Genomic DNA, 14,323 nt, shown 5'->3' on the forward strand with positions numbered 1-14,323 from the left:
ATCATATAAAATTAATTGTTGGTAAGGCGGGTACCAGGTTGAGGTTCATTGGGAGAGTGCTTAGAAAATGTAGTCCATCAACAAAGGAGGTGGCTTACTAAACACTCGTTCGACCTATACTTGAGTATTGCTCATCAGTGTGGGATCCGTATCAGATCGGTTTGACGAAGGAGATAGAGAAGATCCAAAGAAGAGCGGCGCGTTTCGTCACAGGGTTATTTGGTAACCGTGATAGCGTTACGGAGATGTTTAATAAACTCAAGTGGCAGACTCTGCAAGAGAGGCGCTCTGCATCGCGGTGTAGCTTGCTCGCCAGGTTTCGAGAGGGTGCGTTTCTGGATGAGATCGAATATATTGCTTCCCCCTACTCATACCTCCCGAGGAGATCACGAATGTAAAATTAGAGAGATTCGAGCGCGCACGGAGGCTTTCAGACAGTCGTTCTTCCCGCAAACCATACGCGACTGGAACAGGAAAGGGAGGTAATGACAGTGGCACGTAAAGTGCCCTCCGCCACACACCGTTGGGTGGCTTGCAGAGTATAAATGTAGATGTAGATGTAGATGAACAAAACAAAAGTACGCATAGATAAAATCAGTTAAACGAAAATTGTGAAGAGTATGCCAAATAAAAACTGTTTGACTTTCTTCATGATTGCTGGTATTAAACGAATATCAGCAGTGCTGAAGTTCATCTGGACTGAGAGGCGAGACGGGAATACTGGTCCAGACTGTCTCACAAGCCTGCCATGATCCGATTAGTGTGGCGAGACGTGTGAATACCATGAAACAAAACGTCATAATGCACAAAATGATCTACATATTGGTTTTCTCATCAAGAGTCTTATATGAATGTGGATTATTTGTGAGAATACTGCGGGCCACAGCTGAATCACAACGTCTCGGCGTGACTAGTGTTCGAGAGGACATATTGTTTGCTCTATCGTCTAGAGTCGTACACCCATATTACATACCTTTAGTCAGGAAATGAGCTTGTTCACGCCAAGACAAGTATTCACACGAACAGTGCGACGATGTTTGGCACAACACAGATTATCAGCACGAAGAGCATTTTTCCTTTAATTTATGTCTATGGTCGTAATGTACTGCAGCCATAGTGGCATCGTACAATAGGACAGATGATGGCCGGCCGAAGTGGCCGCGCGGTTCTGGCGCTGCAGTCTGGAACCGCGAGACCGCTACGGTCGCAGGTTCGAATCCTGCCTCGGGCATGGATGTGTGTGATGTCCTTAGGTTAGTTAGGTTTAAGTAGTTCTAAGTTCTAGGGGACTGATGACCTGAGATGTTAAGTCCCATAGTGCTCAGAGCCATTTTTTTATCTCACTGAGTCTCTTTTTTTTAGTACTGCGCAGATGACAGACTCTTCCATTCTGTTGGGATCCTTTCGCTCCTCTAAATTAAAGTGATTAGATGGTATTATACTCTCTCTTGTAGGATACCTCTTCCCTCTATCACCATCTCCGCAGGGATGCCATATATTCCTGGTGGGTATCCTCTCTTCGGCATTTTTATGGCTTCTCCTAAGTCTTCCATGCTGGTAGTTCATCCTCCGCTATTGGTACTGTTACTCCATCTGCTCGGTGCAGGTCTTCTTCTGATGCTGCTGCCGCAATGCTGTTGATTTTGTCGTCCACTTTCATGAGATTTTCGAAATAGTTTTTCCATTCCTTCATAGCTTTTCTTTTCATCTGTTATCAATTGTCCTGTTTGACCTTTGATCACGTCAATCCTCTTGTTATATCTTTTCTTGAAGAACCTGACTATCCTGTAAAAGTCTCTTGTACTGACGCTTTTATCTTGTTGACTGCATATCTACACTTACGTCAAATATATGTATACACAAAAATATTATTATAAAAACTATTTCGTATTTTTTAAATTGCATTTGAAGTTACTGACATTGTCAATATACAGACGTGATCTGTTATTTCAATAAGTGTTGCTTTGTGTAAAATCTTTATTGGCCAACGTTTCGTAAAGGAAATTTGCTAACTAGGTTCGACCGTTACAAGTCATCTTCAGATAAGAAAGATATTAAACGGATGGGTAGAAGACGGAACGTTCATTCGACGTTAACAGTATTTACAGGATATTTTAACGAAATTATTGAATATTACTTACTAAAAATATACACCAGTATTTAAGATAAGAGGACACTTTGTCGTTTGGCAGTTTAAACATCCATTATATGATCACCATATGGCTGACATCCTGGAAATGTTTCGTGATGACAACCGGTAACACTGTCCAACAGACGTGTTTCCGATTACCTATGTAGGAGATGAGGTCTGAACACCACTGGATGACGCTATCGGAAAATATAGCTGCTGGTTGCACTGAAGAAGGACCCGTCTGGAAAACTCAGAACGTGCTCAGAACTGGGGTCTCAAGGTCAAAAAACAAACTTTAGAAATGGAGCTACCCTGCATCATCAATCCTCTGTGACTGTCAAGTGCAACAAACTACGAAGCACTTCTACAAAAGTATGATATGTCCTGCAAGGTGTACGATTTATGACCAGGTGTCGAAAAGCTCTGAAGGTGTTTTGATTGCCAAATATGTGACTAAAGTTCAGATTGTGATCTTTCTCTTCATTTCTTTTCTTTAACATTCTTTTTATGCATACTAATGTAGACTATGATCTGTAAGATATAACAGTGTCTTCTACTTTTCAAAACTTCCAATTAATTTATAAATATCATTATGTAAGTATGTGTATATATATATGTGTGTATTTTGTATGCTGAAGTCTCATGCTTTTACACAAATAAATGAAACAAATAAACACGAAATATAAATGTTTGTTTATCTTGTGAACGATATGGAGTTATTTTGCCGTTCAAGATGACTAATAATGGTGAAACGTGACAATATGATCATTACTTACCATATACAAGAAGATACGTGCTCCGGCTCGCGTTGGTGCTGTTGTAGCATTCCGTCCTCTATTAGAGGCCAGACTGTATTGTTTAGTTGACATGGTTGCGGTTGTCTGTCTTCTTCTTGTGTCGACTGGCGCCACTTGGTTTCGCAAGAGCTGTCTGTCCGCTAGTGGCACCAGTGGCGTTATCGATATGTAGTAACTCTGGCCCTGTCTTTGGGGCGACGTCGTTCTTCTTCCGTGTCGTGTGAGTGAGCAGTGCGGTTGGGGACACAGGACGAGCGAGGTCTGTTCACAGCGCGAACACGCTGGGACCGCTGGCGGCGCGCATGGACTGCCGGATCGAAGGGCTGTGGTCACGAGGTGCACGACCTCGTCGATACCGGATCTTGCAGGTTTTAAGGTGAGTGCATTTCAGTTTGAGTAGACAATGCTCCACCATTGTAAAATCTCGCGATTCTCCAGTGACTTGGGTTGTGTTGCTGCTCGTAGTGTCGCCGAGGCAAAGAGCAGCGAGTGGAGTGCTTTTGAAAGGCAGAACTGATTAGCTTTCCTGAGCTTCTAATTACTATTTACTACCTTCAACTTGTTACAGTTGTTGAATTCAACCAGGGGTAGTTTCCTGACTGGTGGCCACTAACGCCCCAGTTACCTGCCCTGGGGGTTAGTGTATGTAACGGCAGTGTACGTTTCCTCGCCTTGCCGCCACTGTCCGGTGAGGCGTGTAAGTTTGACAGCTTTCTTGATTGTAGGTTGGTTGGCGATTCTTCTACCTTGGTGGTAGTGATTCCCTTCTCGTTCCGGGATGTCTAAGCACAGTATTCTGCTGGCGGAGTCCAGACCGCCAGTTCGGGCCTTGGCGCATTTTTACATCCGTGCATTTAGTTTATTGGACGTCAGGTAGCCTCACCAAGATTATCATTAGCCATTCGTTAGACTGCCACTACTCTGAGTTACCATCTTGTGGTGTGAATGCAACTCTTGGCTACCTTTCTCATCGCTCGCGAAAGTGTTTTTGGCCTGACCTACTCAGAGGCCTATTCCTGGAGCACTGTCTGTGACTGGCCCTTGTGTTTTTTTTATTGTGTTATTATGTTATTATTGTATTAACAAGTTAACATAATTTGTCTCACCTGTTTGGTGATCAGTTGCTTGTCCTTTTGAATTAACCTTTGTTGTTATATTTGCTGTTTATTGTATGTTGTTAAAATTTTTTAATTATTGCCATTCTTGGTGTTAAAGGCCTTCAGCCGTGACTGTAGTTACGTGCCTTAAAATTCTAATTGCTATCTCATTGGCTTGTTTTCGAAACATTGTTTGCTGTGTCTGTATTTTATGTATGTTTGTAAATTTTTTTAAATAACTGCCATTCTTGCCGTTAAAGGCCTTTAGCCGTGACACAATTTTTAATTTATTGCCATTAAGGCCTTCAGCCGTGAGCATGCTTATTTGTTTTAAAATCCTAATTTGGTAATTCTATTTTAGCAGCGAGCTTTAAGATCTTTGGTGATTTGTCTTTTATATTTTAATAACTTTAATTATAAGTAACAACAAGTTTAAACAATTCGTATTTTATTCCCATTAAGGCCTTCAGCAGTCAAACAATTCTGAAATTATTGCCATTATTTTAATTTATTGTTGATTTTAAATAAGTTGTGTGTGATTAAAAGAAAAGCCAACCAGTAGTAACTGATTGCGGCCCCGTCCACAATCGTAACCGAATGCTGCCTTCCTATAACCACCAGGTTTCACAAGAGATGACAGCATGCGAAAAACATGGAGTTATCACTTGAAATGTCTGTTGCATGGTTTTTGCAGTAGCTCTACAGAGGCGAGTTGTGAAGACGACAGGCTGCTTACAACAGACGCTTATCACCAGCGTGAGGAAAATCTGCGTCGATAAAACAAAAGGGGGGGGGGGGGGGCATACGGAGGACGTCGACCTCCATTCTTGACAGATGAGGAGCGGGCGAGAAGTTGATTTACTGGAAATCAGGGCGTCTGAGCTGCTGTTCCCCACGCCCTGCGTAGTTTCTGAGCGACTAGCGCCGCCGAAGCAACGACAAAGCGTGCGGGAGATAGCGCTCCGCGAGATACGCGTGGGGGCCACGTGACGGCGGAGTGGGGGTAGGTGAGAGCACGTCCGCAGTTTACGAGTTCCGCCTGAGCGGTTCTGGGCTTATGTGTGTAGGCAGGGCCGAGGGGGTGGTTGGGCAGGGGAGAGTGTCGAGGGGAAGACTTTGCATCGCCTTCACGCGGCGCTCGCTGCCGTGAAGGGGCACCGACTTTAAGGACGTGTAGTGGGACGATATTAAAGGCATCGCCCGCCTGCACTTCCATCTCGGCGAGGAACAGCTTTCGTGCATCCAGCGACAAGAAAATACATCATCCCTTCTGCTGTCATATTCCTCCGTTACTCTACATAATCGCACTTACAGTTATTTGAAATTTCATTCGAAGAAACAGTAGTTTATGGTTTTGTACTTTTGACGTTTAACCATCTCCAGCCTTCCATTCATATAGTTTTAAATTTTATAGCAACACATACCTTATATTGAAAGAAAAAAGACGTTTCTATATTACTAATTGGCTAAAACGGTGCACGGCACGAATTTCAGGTTACCTGCCTAACTCCTTCCAGGGGCGACGAAAATTTTATTTACAGTCTAATACATGGAAATTAATATTTATTTGCTCATCTTCTGTGCTTTCCTACAGCATTCACCCGATCACAATGAAACTTCTGTGAGTTGAGCGCGCACCCGTGACGTATCCTGTGGGGGTAAAAACCGCTTACCGCCCTTTGTCTTGGGGGTGAAAAAGGGGTTACGTAGAAGCTCAACTCTGGAACGTCTGGAGCAATTTCGATCTATTTTGTATATGCATATATCATTATTTGTGTAATTATTTGTCTACGAATATTAGGGGTGAGGATAATATACGCCAACACCCTTTAGCGATGGGGGTGGGGGTGAGAAAACTTGACACGTAAAAATATGCGATAATGACCGATTTTAGAATCAGTTCATAGCTTTCTAGGTCACTAGACTTATTGTTCAGTCACGATGACGTTTCGCCCTTAGAGCTGGGGATTGGGGGAGGGGGGGGGGGTGCATATCGCAATGTATGTGTAACTTCTGAAGGAATTTCTATGACTTACTTAAAACAACTCACTGTGACAGCAAGACACCCCTGCCATCTTTGTGGCTGAGGCTTTGGCGTGAAAAAGCATGACAGAGAAATGTAGCTCATGGCCGACTGGAGCACGTTCAGGCAAATTTGATATATACTCTGGTGTGCAAAACTTAACGAAGAGAGCAACTTTCACATGGTGCGCAACTGCCAACTGGCACAGTTCGATGAAACTTGGACTGTACATAGAAAGAACTGCTATAGTGTACCAGAGAAGGTAACTAAAGGACAGGCCGTCCGGTGTAGCCGCGTGGTCTCGGGTGCCTTGCCACTGTTCGCACTGCTCCCCCGTCGGAGGTTCGAGTCCTCCCTCAGGCATGGGTGTGTGTGATGTCCCTAGCGTAAGTTAGTTTAAGTTATATTAAGTAGTGTGTAAGCCTAGAGACCGATGACCTCAGCAGTTTGGTCCCATAGGAACTTACCACAAATTTCCGAAAACTAAAGGACACCCGAAATGAGACGAACAGGGATGGCTTATTCAAAGATAATAATTACACTGAACTCACCGTGGTTTTCGATGGTCCTTTCGACATTACCAAATGGGTGCCGTTGTTCTTAACATGGTGTGTGATCAGCAGGTATGGCAGTGTATGTTCTGCAACGTACTCCTACGTTGGCCACAAGGTTGGTACGAAGCTCTTGTGGTATTGCGCTCTATTCCCCCACCAGTGCGCTTGACAACAGCTGGCTGGTCTATAAAAGTCAACATGGATATCGCAGACAGAGGTCCTGCGAAACCCAGCTCGCTCTGTTCCACCATGACATCCACAGCGCCGTAGATAATGGCGCTCGGGTTGGTGCCGTGTTCCTTGGCTTCAGGAAAACATTTGATACCGTCCCACACTGACGTTTAGTGACAAAAATATGAGCTTGCCGAGTATCGGACAACATTTGCGACTGGAACAAAACTGCATACATAGGGAAAAAAATCCACTACTGTATAGCTACACTATTGATGACAAACTGCTGAGAACTGTACCTGACATAAAATATTTGTAACTACCCGGAGCGACCTTAAGTGGAATGGAAACATAAACCAAATAGTGGATGCCAGACTCAGATTCTTAGGAAGAATCTTAAGGAAATGTAACTCATCCACGAAGGAAGTGACTTATAAACCGCTTGTTCGACCGTTTCTAGAGTATCGTTCATTGATGTGGGATCCATACCTGGTTGGACATTTAGAAGATTCGACATAGAGCGCCGCGTTTCGTCACTGGACTGTTTAGCCGGCATGAGAGCGTTACGGAGACCCTCAACAAACTCCATTGGCAGACGTTACGAAAGACGCGGTGTGCATCACGAAGAAATTTACTATTGCAATTTCGAGAGAGCACTTTCCGGGAAGAGTCGGATGACATATTACTTTGCCGCAAATACGTATCGCGTGGTGACCACGAGGAGAAAATTCGATAAATTAGAGCCAGTACAGAGCCTTACCCGCAATCATTCTTTCCACGAGCTACTCACCAGTGGAGGAGTGTTGGAGGGGGGGGGGGGGGCAAGGGTTCTCATATTAAAGTGTGTGCTTCTAAACCTGCTTACCATGCGAAATTCGAATATATAAACAAAATATCGTTGTCAGGGATACTTTTTATGTAAGATGTATACAGAAATCATTGTGAACACATGGACATTGTAGATAAATATGGGTATGTTGCCGCATCCAGTATTCATGGAACGTGACAATTTCTTGTTCAACAGCAGGTAGGAAGAATCAGACATCATTGGGTGATCCCCCACCACACCTATGTCATTAAGACCACCTGATTAACTCGAACGGCGACAGCCTGTTGCTGTCTGGGCAATAAGCCTTCACCCTTCCCATAGGCAGGCGCATCGAGTTTAGAACAGTGGTGTTAGCCGTAATTTGTGGAATCTTAACGAGTGGGTGTTTTGGCTGACAAGTAACCGTCTCTGTCTTATTTATGAGCAGAATTGAACTTATAAGTTCCTGTCTTTAAACTGATTTAGCCTGGTGCTGAAGGTAAATTGACTGCTTGTTTTTACATATCAGCGTTTCTCTAGTTCTCTAGTATTAATGTAGTAAGGCGTATTATTGAAGAGGTATTTTTAAATTTGCAGAAATGCCTCGTCTTCGTGGATCTCAATATAAGCCAGACAACTTCCGTTATATCTGTGGGAAGTTCACCTTTGTCAGAAATAGGAAGAAAATTTCAACAGTATTTACTTTGGAGTAGAGGTAGGAGACCAAGATAAATAATGGGCACCACATTTCTGTTGTGCTACATGTTACTGCAAACTAATTCAGTGGTGGAAAGGTAAAGAGAATATGGCGTTGTTCGCTGTGCCCATGGTGTGGGGAGAGCCTACAGACCACCTTTACTGATTGTTATTTTTGTCTAACAAAAATTCAGGGTTTTACAAACGAAAAATCGAAGAGACACATTGTTTACCCAGATCTGCCATCGGCGAGAATGCCATTGCAGCATCCTGACAGCCTTCCAGTACCCTCAAAAGCTCCAGGTCAAATTCGGTGTGGCAGTGAAGTAAGTAGTACTGAAGAAATCACAGATGATTTATTATCTTTAATGACGGTAACGTCATTTCCAACTAAAGCAGTAGCTGTTTGTCGTACGATATCGCTTACAACTATCGAGCAATAACCCTGTTCCCTAAGATGGCACCAGCCAAGGCTTATCTAAGTTTTCAGCATATACTGGGCAAATAGCCTCTTACCAACCACAAAGGCTTCGGCTTGGTCAGTACTGACAACAGATTACAAGCATACGGCAATGGCCTTGGTAGTGGTCAGTACACTAACGCCGATTTACCGCTGTTGTAATCAGAACAGCTCTAGCTGTAGGATTTTGCGGTTAAAAGCTCGAGATATTCAATAACCAAACCGTATGAACCGCCATAACGAACATACATTTTTTTCCTGAGAATCAGTCTTCAATATTTGACAACAAGTAACATGTGATGCCAAAACACACGACGATAACATTCAAGCCAGTCACCTGATCAACACAAACCACAGCATAAATTCGATAAGCACACGTGCGTGGAATCCAAATCAATATAAGAAACACTGCCAACAAGATTTTGAAAGTTTCTTAAAATATATCCAGAAAAAATCAGTGCTCGCTCGCTCAGCCAGACAGGACATTTCGCTTCAACTTCGCACCACCTAGCAAATTATGTAATATGTTTGCATATGTTTATCCACTAGTAACGGTGCTTAAACCGTATTTGTAGTACCGAGAGATTAGTACCTTTTCTTGTTCCTTATCCACGCGCCGCCTCCCAGGCGCAATACAAAAATTTCCTCTCAAACGCCGTACCGAATTCATTTTCGGTCCACAAACTCACTGGATGAACCACGCTATAATTCATACGGTGAGTCGGTACAAGACAGATTAACAAAGGTCTCAATAGACAACTAATGGCACAAAATATTAGGGAGATAAACTATTAGTAACTGACCAACCATGCGGCTCGCATGCGAAAATAAAAACTCAATTCCCAAACCACATGTCGTAGCGGAAATCTCGCAAGCGAGCCAGAACCAATTTTCCAAGACGTGATACCAAATTGACTAGTAACACATAAACAGGCACTGAGTCGGCTTGTCGGTCCATGCAGCTGGAAACAAACTTTAAACTACAGCTGGCAGTTGGAAACAAACTTAAACTACAGCTGGGAGAATGTGACTGCTTTATCTGACGCATTCGCAATTCGCAATTGAGTAACGGCACCAACGGACAGCTGAGAACAGCTGACTGTAAACATTTCCACTTCAGATGAATGCTGGATAGTCTCTAACAATCTCCTGCACACACAGTGAGAAGCTACCACATCAAATTCAACATCAACATACGCCACCTTTATCCTCAGCGATTCAAGGAGGAAAATACCTATTGTCGCAACCATCAGATGAGGCACAGATTGCTGTCAGATTCCGCTCTAACCTAGTAACGAGAGGGAAGACCTCGTCTCCGGCGTGCTGTAAGTCTAAGTTGGCGCAAGGAGGCACCAGGCAGTGCCACTTCGAAAGTGCGCAGTGCGCAGTAAGTTGCGGGATTTTAAATTGTTCGAAAGCCAGGCCATTTGGTTCACGTTTGAAGGTGTTTTATAAATGGGAGTCCGAGCCTTTAAAGAAGCGAGGGTGAAAGGATGGGGTGTTACAGGTGTTTATAGGAAAGGTAAAATGGTAATCTCACTCTGGAATTTCGCAAAATACGTACCACAGTACCACATTAGATTTTACCACGTGGATATGATGAAACTGACAATGCTTCGAGTGCTGCAGTGAGGGCGTATGCATCACAGAACGCTGAAACATCGTAGGTAATTTCATCAATTTATGCGTTTGTGGAGTATGGTAAAAAAATAAAAAAATAAAAGTTCCGGATTCCGCCACGAGGTGAAAACATGGCGCTGTAACCAGTCAGAATGTAGTAAGGGTGCTGGAAAAGGAGAGGCACGCACAATAGCGGTGGTTCTGACATTTTTATTAGGATACCGTCCCAAGTTAGAGCATTTGTTGAGTATGGTCTCCCAACTCACTCAATATTCGGTATAATCAGATCAGTAAAAGTCCAGACACATCCCTCACAGACACGGTATTTCAGATATCCCCACAACCAGAAATCACGTAGATTTAGGTCGGGGGACCTGCAATGCCACAGTTCTTGAAACTGGCTAGAGGCGATTCGGTCATTACCAAAGGTTTCTCGAAGCAAATCTTCCACCTGGCGAGAAACAACTGATGCCATCCCAATCTTGCATGAAAATAATGACGTGGGCACAGTCGCGTTATTGCAAAGCTGGAATCACGATCTGCACAACGAGGTCCTTATAATGTGCAGTATCGCTGTACACCTGACAGGCCAGTGAGGTGTCTTCTGCTTGGAAAAAAAAAGTAGACCGAGAATGAAGGTGCTTGTGAAAAGGACCAAGAATGAAGGAGCTTGTGAAAACACGCCACACAGTCGTATAAGCCAAGTGCAGTGAACGTTCCTGCGCAACGTCTGGCGAAGCAGAGCCCCACATGCGACCCTTCTATGCATTCATGACACCATGGAGAGTAAAATGGGCCTCGACCATACAAGGAATATTCGCCGCCCAAATGTCATCCCCTTCCATGCACGCAAAAACTGCAGGCAAAGTCACGTCTATCTTGGGGCTTCATCTGGTGCCCGTTCTGAATCTTGTAGGGATACCAGTGAAAAATGCGCCGCAATACCTTCTGAACTATTGACACATCTCGAACACTGCTTGCAGAATTTGACGTATGTGCTGCACGGTTATCTATATCTATAGCAGCTTTATCAACAACTGCCATGGGAATGGGCCGCCTCCCTCTTCCTGCCGTACCACCTAATTCGCCTGTTTCTTTATATTTCTTGACCATACTCCTTAGCTCATTTATTCGGATGGGGCCTCTTCGCAGGTGTTTCTGTGGACGATATTCTCACGATGCAGCGCTGCTATAACTGCCGTTCTGATGAAACCAATTTACCAACAGTGCACGGTCGTTCATATGGAAAACTTCGACCTTTTAAACACCAACAGTCAATTCGCAGGAGAAATCAATAAGCATCGCCATACGACATGTACTATACTGATGTCAAAACAGGAAACATTCTGACTGCCTACAGAACCATATTTTCACCTGGTGGCATAAACTGTAACTATTATTTTTTTCAACATACTCCGCGAGCGAACAGATTAATGAACATACCTACGATGTTTCAGCGTCCTGTGATGTATACAGCCCACACTGTAGCATCTGGAACTCCACCAGTTTAATTATAACCACCTGGTGTATATGGCTGTCTGCTTTAAACGCCACAAGTGTACTTTTCTGGGGATTAAGCGCAACAGACCAAAAACCGCCAGGAGACATCAAGCTAATATCCTTAACATCGTCTACAAGCATGTCGAGGGAGAGCATCCACAAGTTGCCTCAGGTACCATATCCAACTAAATTCACTTCTTGAAGATTTTGTCTAGTAAAGTTACAAAACTGTTGGCATTTTGATTTCTACTTTCAGCCCACTTTTTCACATGACCTCAGATATTCTGTATGAGGCTACGAACGAGTACGCTAACTGGTCAAAAGTTGGCATGTTGAGAAACGTGACTGTAGTACAATTTGAACGTATATGATTTAAGCAGCAACCAGACACAAGTATTGTTTAAACAAGTATATTTAACTAAAACCAGTACCGGTTTCGGATTACTGTAAATCTTTTTTCATGTGGCTCTTACAGCGTTCCTTTCTTTCCTGCTGGGGCCTCTTTTTGTGTGTTTCTGGTGCAGTGCACTCAGAAAAACAAAATCAAGATTCGGTAAAGCTACAAGAATTTTTTTTCGTTTTATTTTCCACAAATCATTCATGTAGAGACTTGTAAGTTAATAAAACATGAAATGTGACTAAAACTTATGTGGTTGATGTTTCTGTGCGACGAATTCTTCCTGAATTGTGTTTTGCTTATAAAGTTAAGACAATTTCTCGCATTCACCATGTAGGTGCTGTTTAATTTACCATACACTGACGAGCCAAACATTATCATCATCTACGGTATATTTATAAGTTTCACTTATGGACCGTCTGACAGCAACTGAATAAAACACAATTTTAGTGCCATACGCGTTTCGCCTTTATTTTCTGCAAGGCATCATCAGTGGCAGGTTGCGTAGACAGTTTCTTATATATTACGCTCCTGTTGCATTTTTGGTATTGTTCTTCTTCCTATGAGCGCCAGTTTGCTGTTTTTTCCAGATTCCACAGCACTATGCACTGAACGCTTGTTTTAATGCAGTGTTTTGGTTTCTGTTGCCGACTGTCAATTTTTCGCTCGATAATGCATTTATGGAGACGACCATCGATTTGGTGTAGCCAGAAACATGATTCATCCGAAGAATCGACGCGTTTCCAATGATTCACGGTCGAACACCGATGGTTCCGTGCCCACTGCAGTCGTAACTGTCGATGTCATTGGGTCAACATGGGAACACATAAGGGTCGTCTGCTGCGGTATTCAATACTGAACAATGTCCCGTGAACAGTGTGTTCCGAAACACTTGTGCGTGTCCCAGCATTGTGCGCTTTCGGCAAGGATACCGTAGATCACCATCTATCCTATTTTACAGAGTAGACAAGCCTCCGAATCCCACGTTCTGTGAAGAGTCCTATAAGCCTAACCACAAAGCGCCTAGTGGTAGTTTCACTGTTCTTCTACCACTTGCCGTAGATACTTACGACAGTAGCACGTCGGCATTCGACCACTTTGCTGTTTTCGAGACACTCGTTCGTAGCCTTTGCATGATAATGATCTACCCTTTACCAGAGTCGCTTATCACAATGGATTTTCTCGTTTGCAGTCCGTCTCTTCGCTGCGGTGACTCCCCTTCAGTCTGTTGGTTCAAATGGTTCTGAGCACTATGGGACTTAACATCTGAGGTCATCAGTCCCCTAGAACTTAGAACTACTTAAACCTAACTAACCTAAGGACATCACACACATCCATGCCCGAGGCAGGATTCGAACCTGCGACCGTAGCAGCAGCGCGCTTCCGGACTGAAGCGCCTAGAACCGCTCGGCCACCGCGGCCGGCTTTCCATCTCTTCTCCGCTTACATACTTTCCTTACTGCATCACGTGCGTGCAAGACCACCTGGCGGCATCCAGCGTTTCGGTGAGCAATGGTCATAATGTTTTGGCTGTCCAGTGCACTTATGGCTATTTGCTGCTTAAATTGCAAACATTATTAAGAACTAACGTTTCAACGAACGGTCGAGGTGATTACTAGACAGTGCCCATGTGTTCGTTAAACTAGGAAGGTATGAGTACAGCCTCACAACATGGATATTATCGTCTTGGAAGATGAGAGTGTTCACAACACTGTTATGAAGATGTAGACGAAAGGGCAACTCTTGGTCACCAAGGATTTTGAAACAAACATCTGATTCGTGTTCACACTTCCAAAACGTGACAGAGCTGTTCCGGCCTTAACTACAGCCTCCACTCACTGCGGGTTAAACGTCTCATAGGGCCATCGTTGTACTCGACGTATCGTATCATTTGAAAAGAGGCACAATAACGACACTTCGGACCACGCTATGTGTCTCCAGTCAGCTGCTCCCCAGTTTCTTTGTTGTTCGACCCTCTGAAGGCTTGAAGACCAGCAGATTCATGTGCCACTGTGAGCAAGGGATTTCTGCAAAATACATGACTGAAAATATCCATTGTACGCAGTTCC

This window comes from Schistocerca serialis, chromosome 1 (assembly GCF_023864345.2).
Source record: "Schistocerca serialis cubense isolate TAMUIC-IGC-003099 chromosome 1, iqSchSeri2.2, whole genome shotgun sequence".
NCBI lineage: Eukaryota > Metazoa > Arthropoda > Insecta > Orthoptera > Acrididae > Schistocerca > Schistocerca serialis.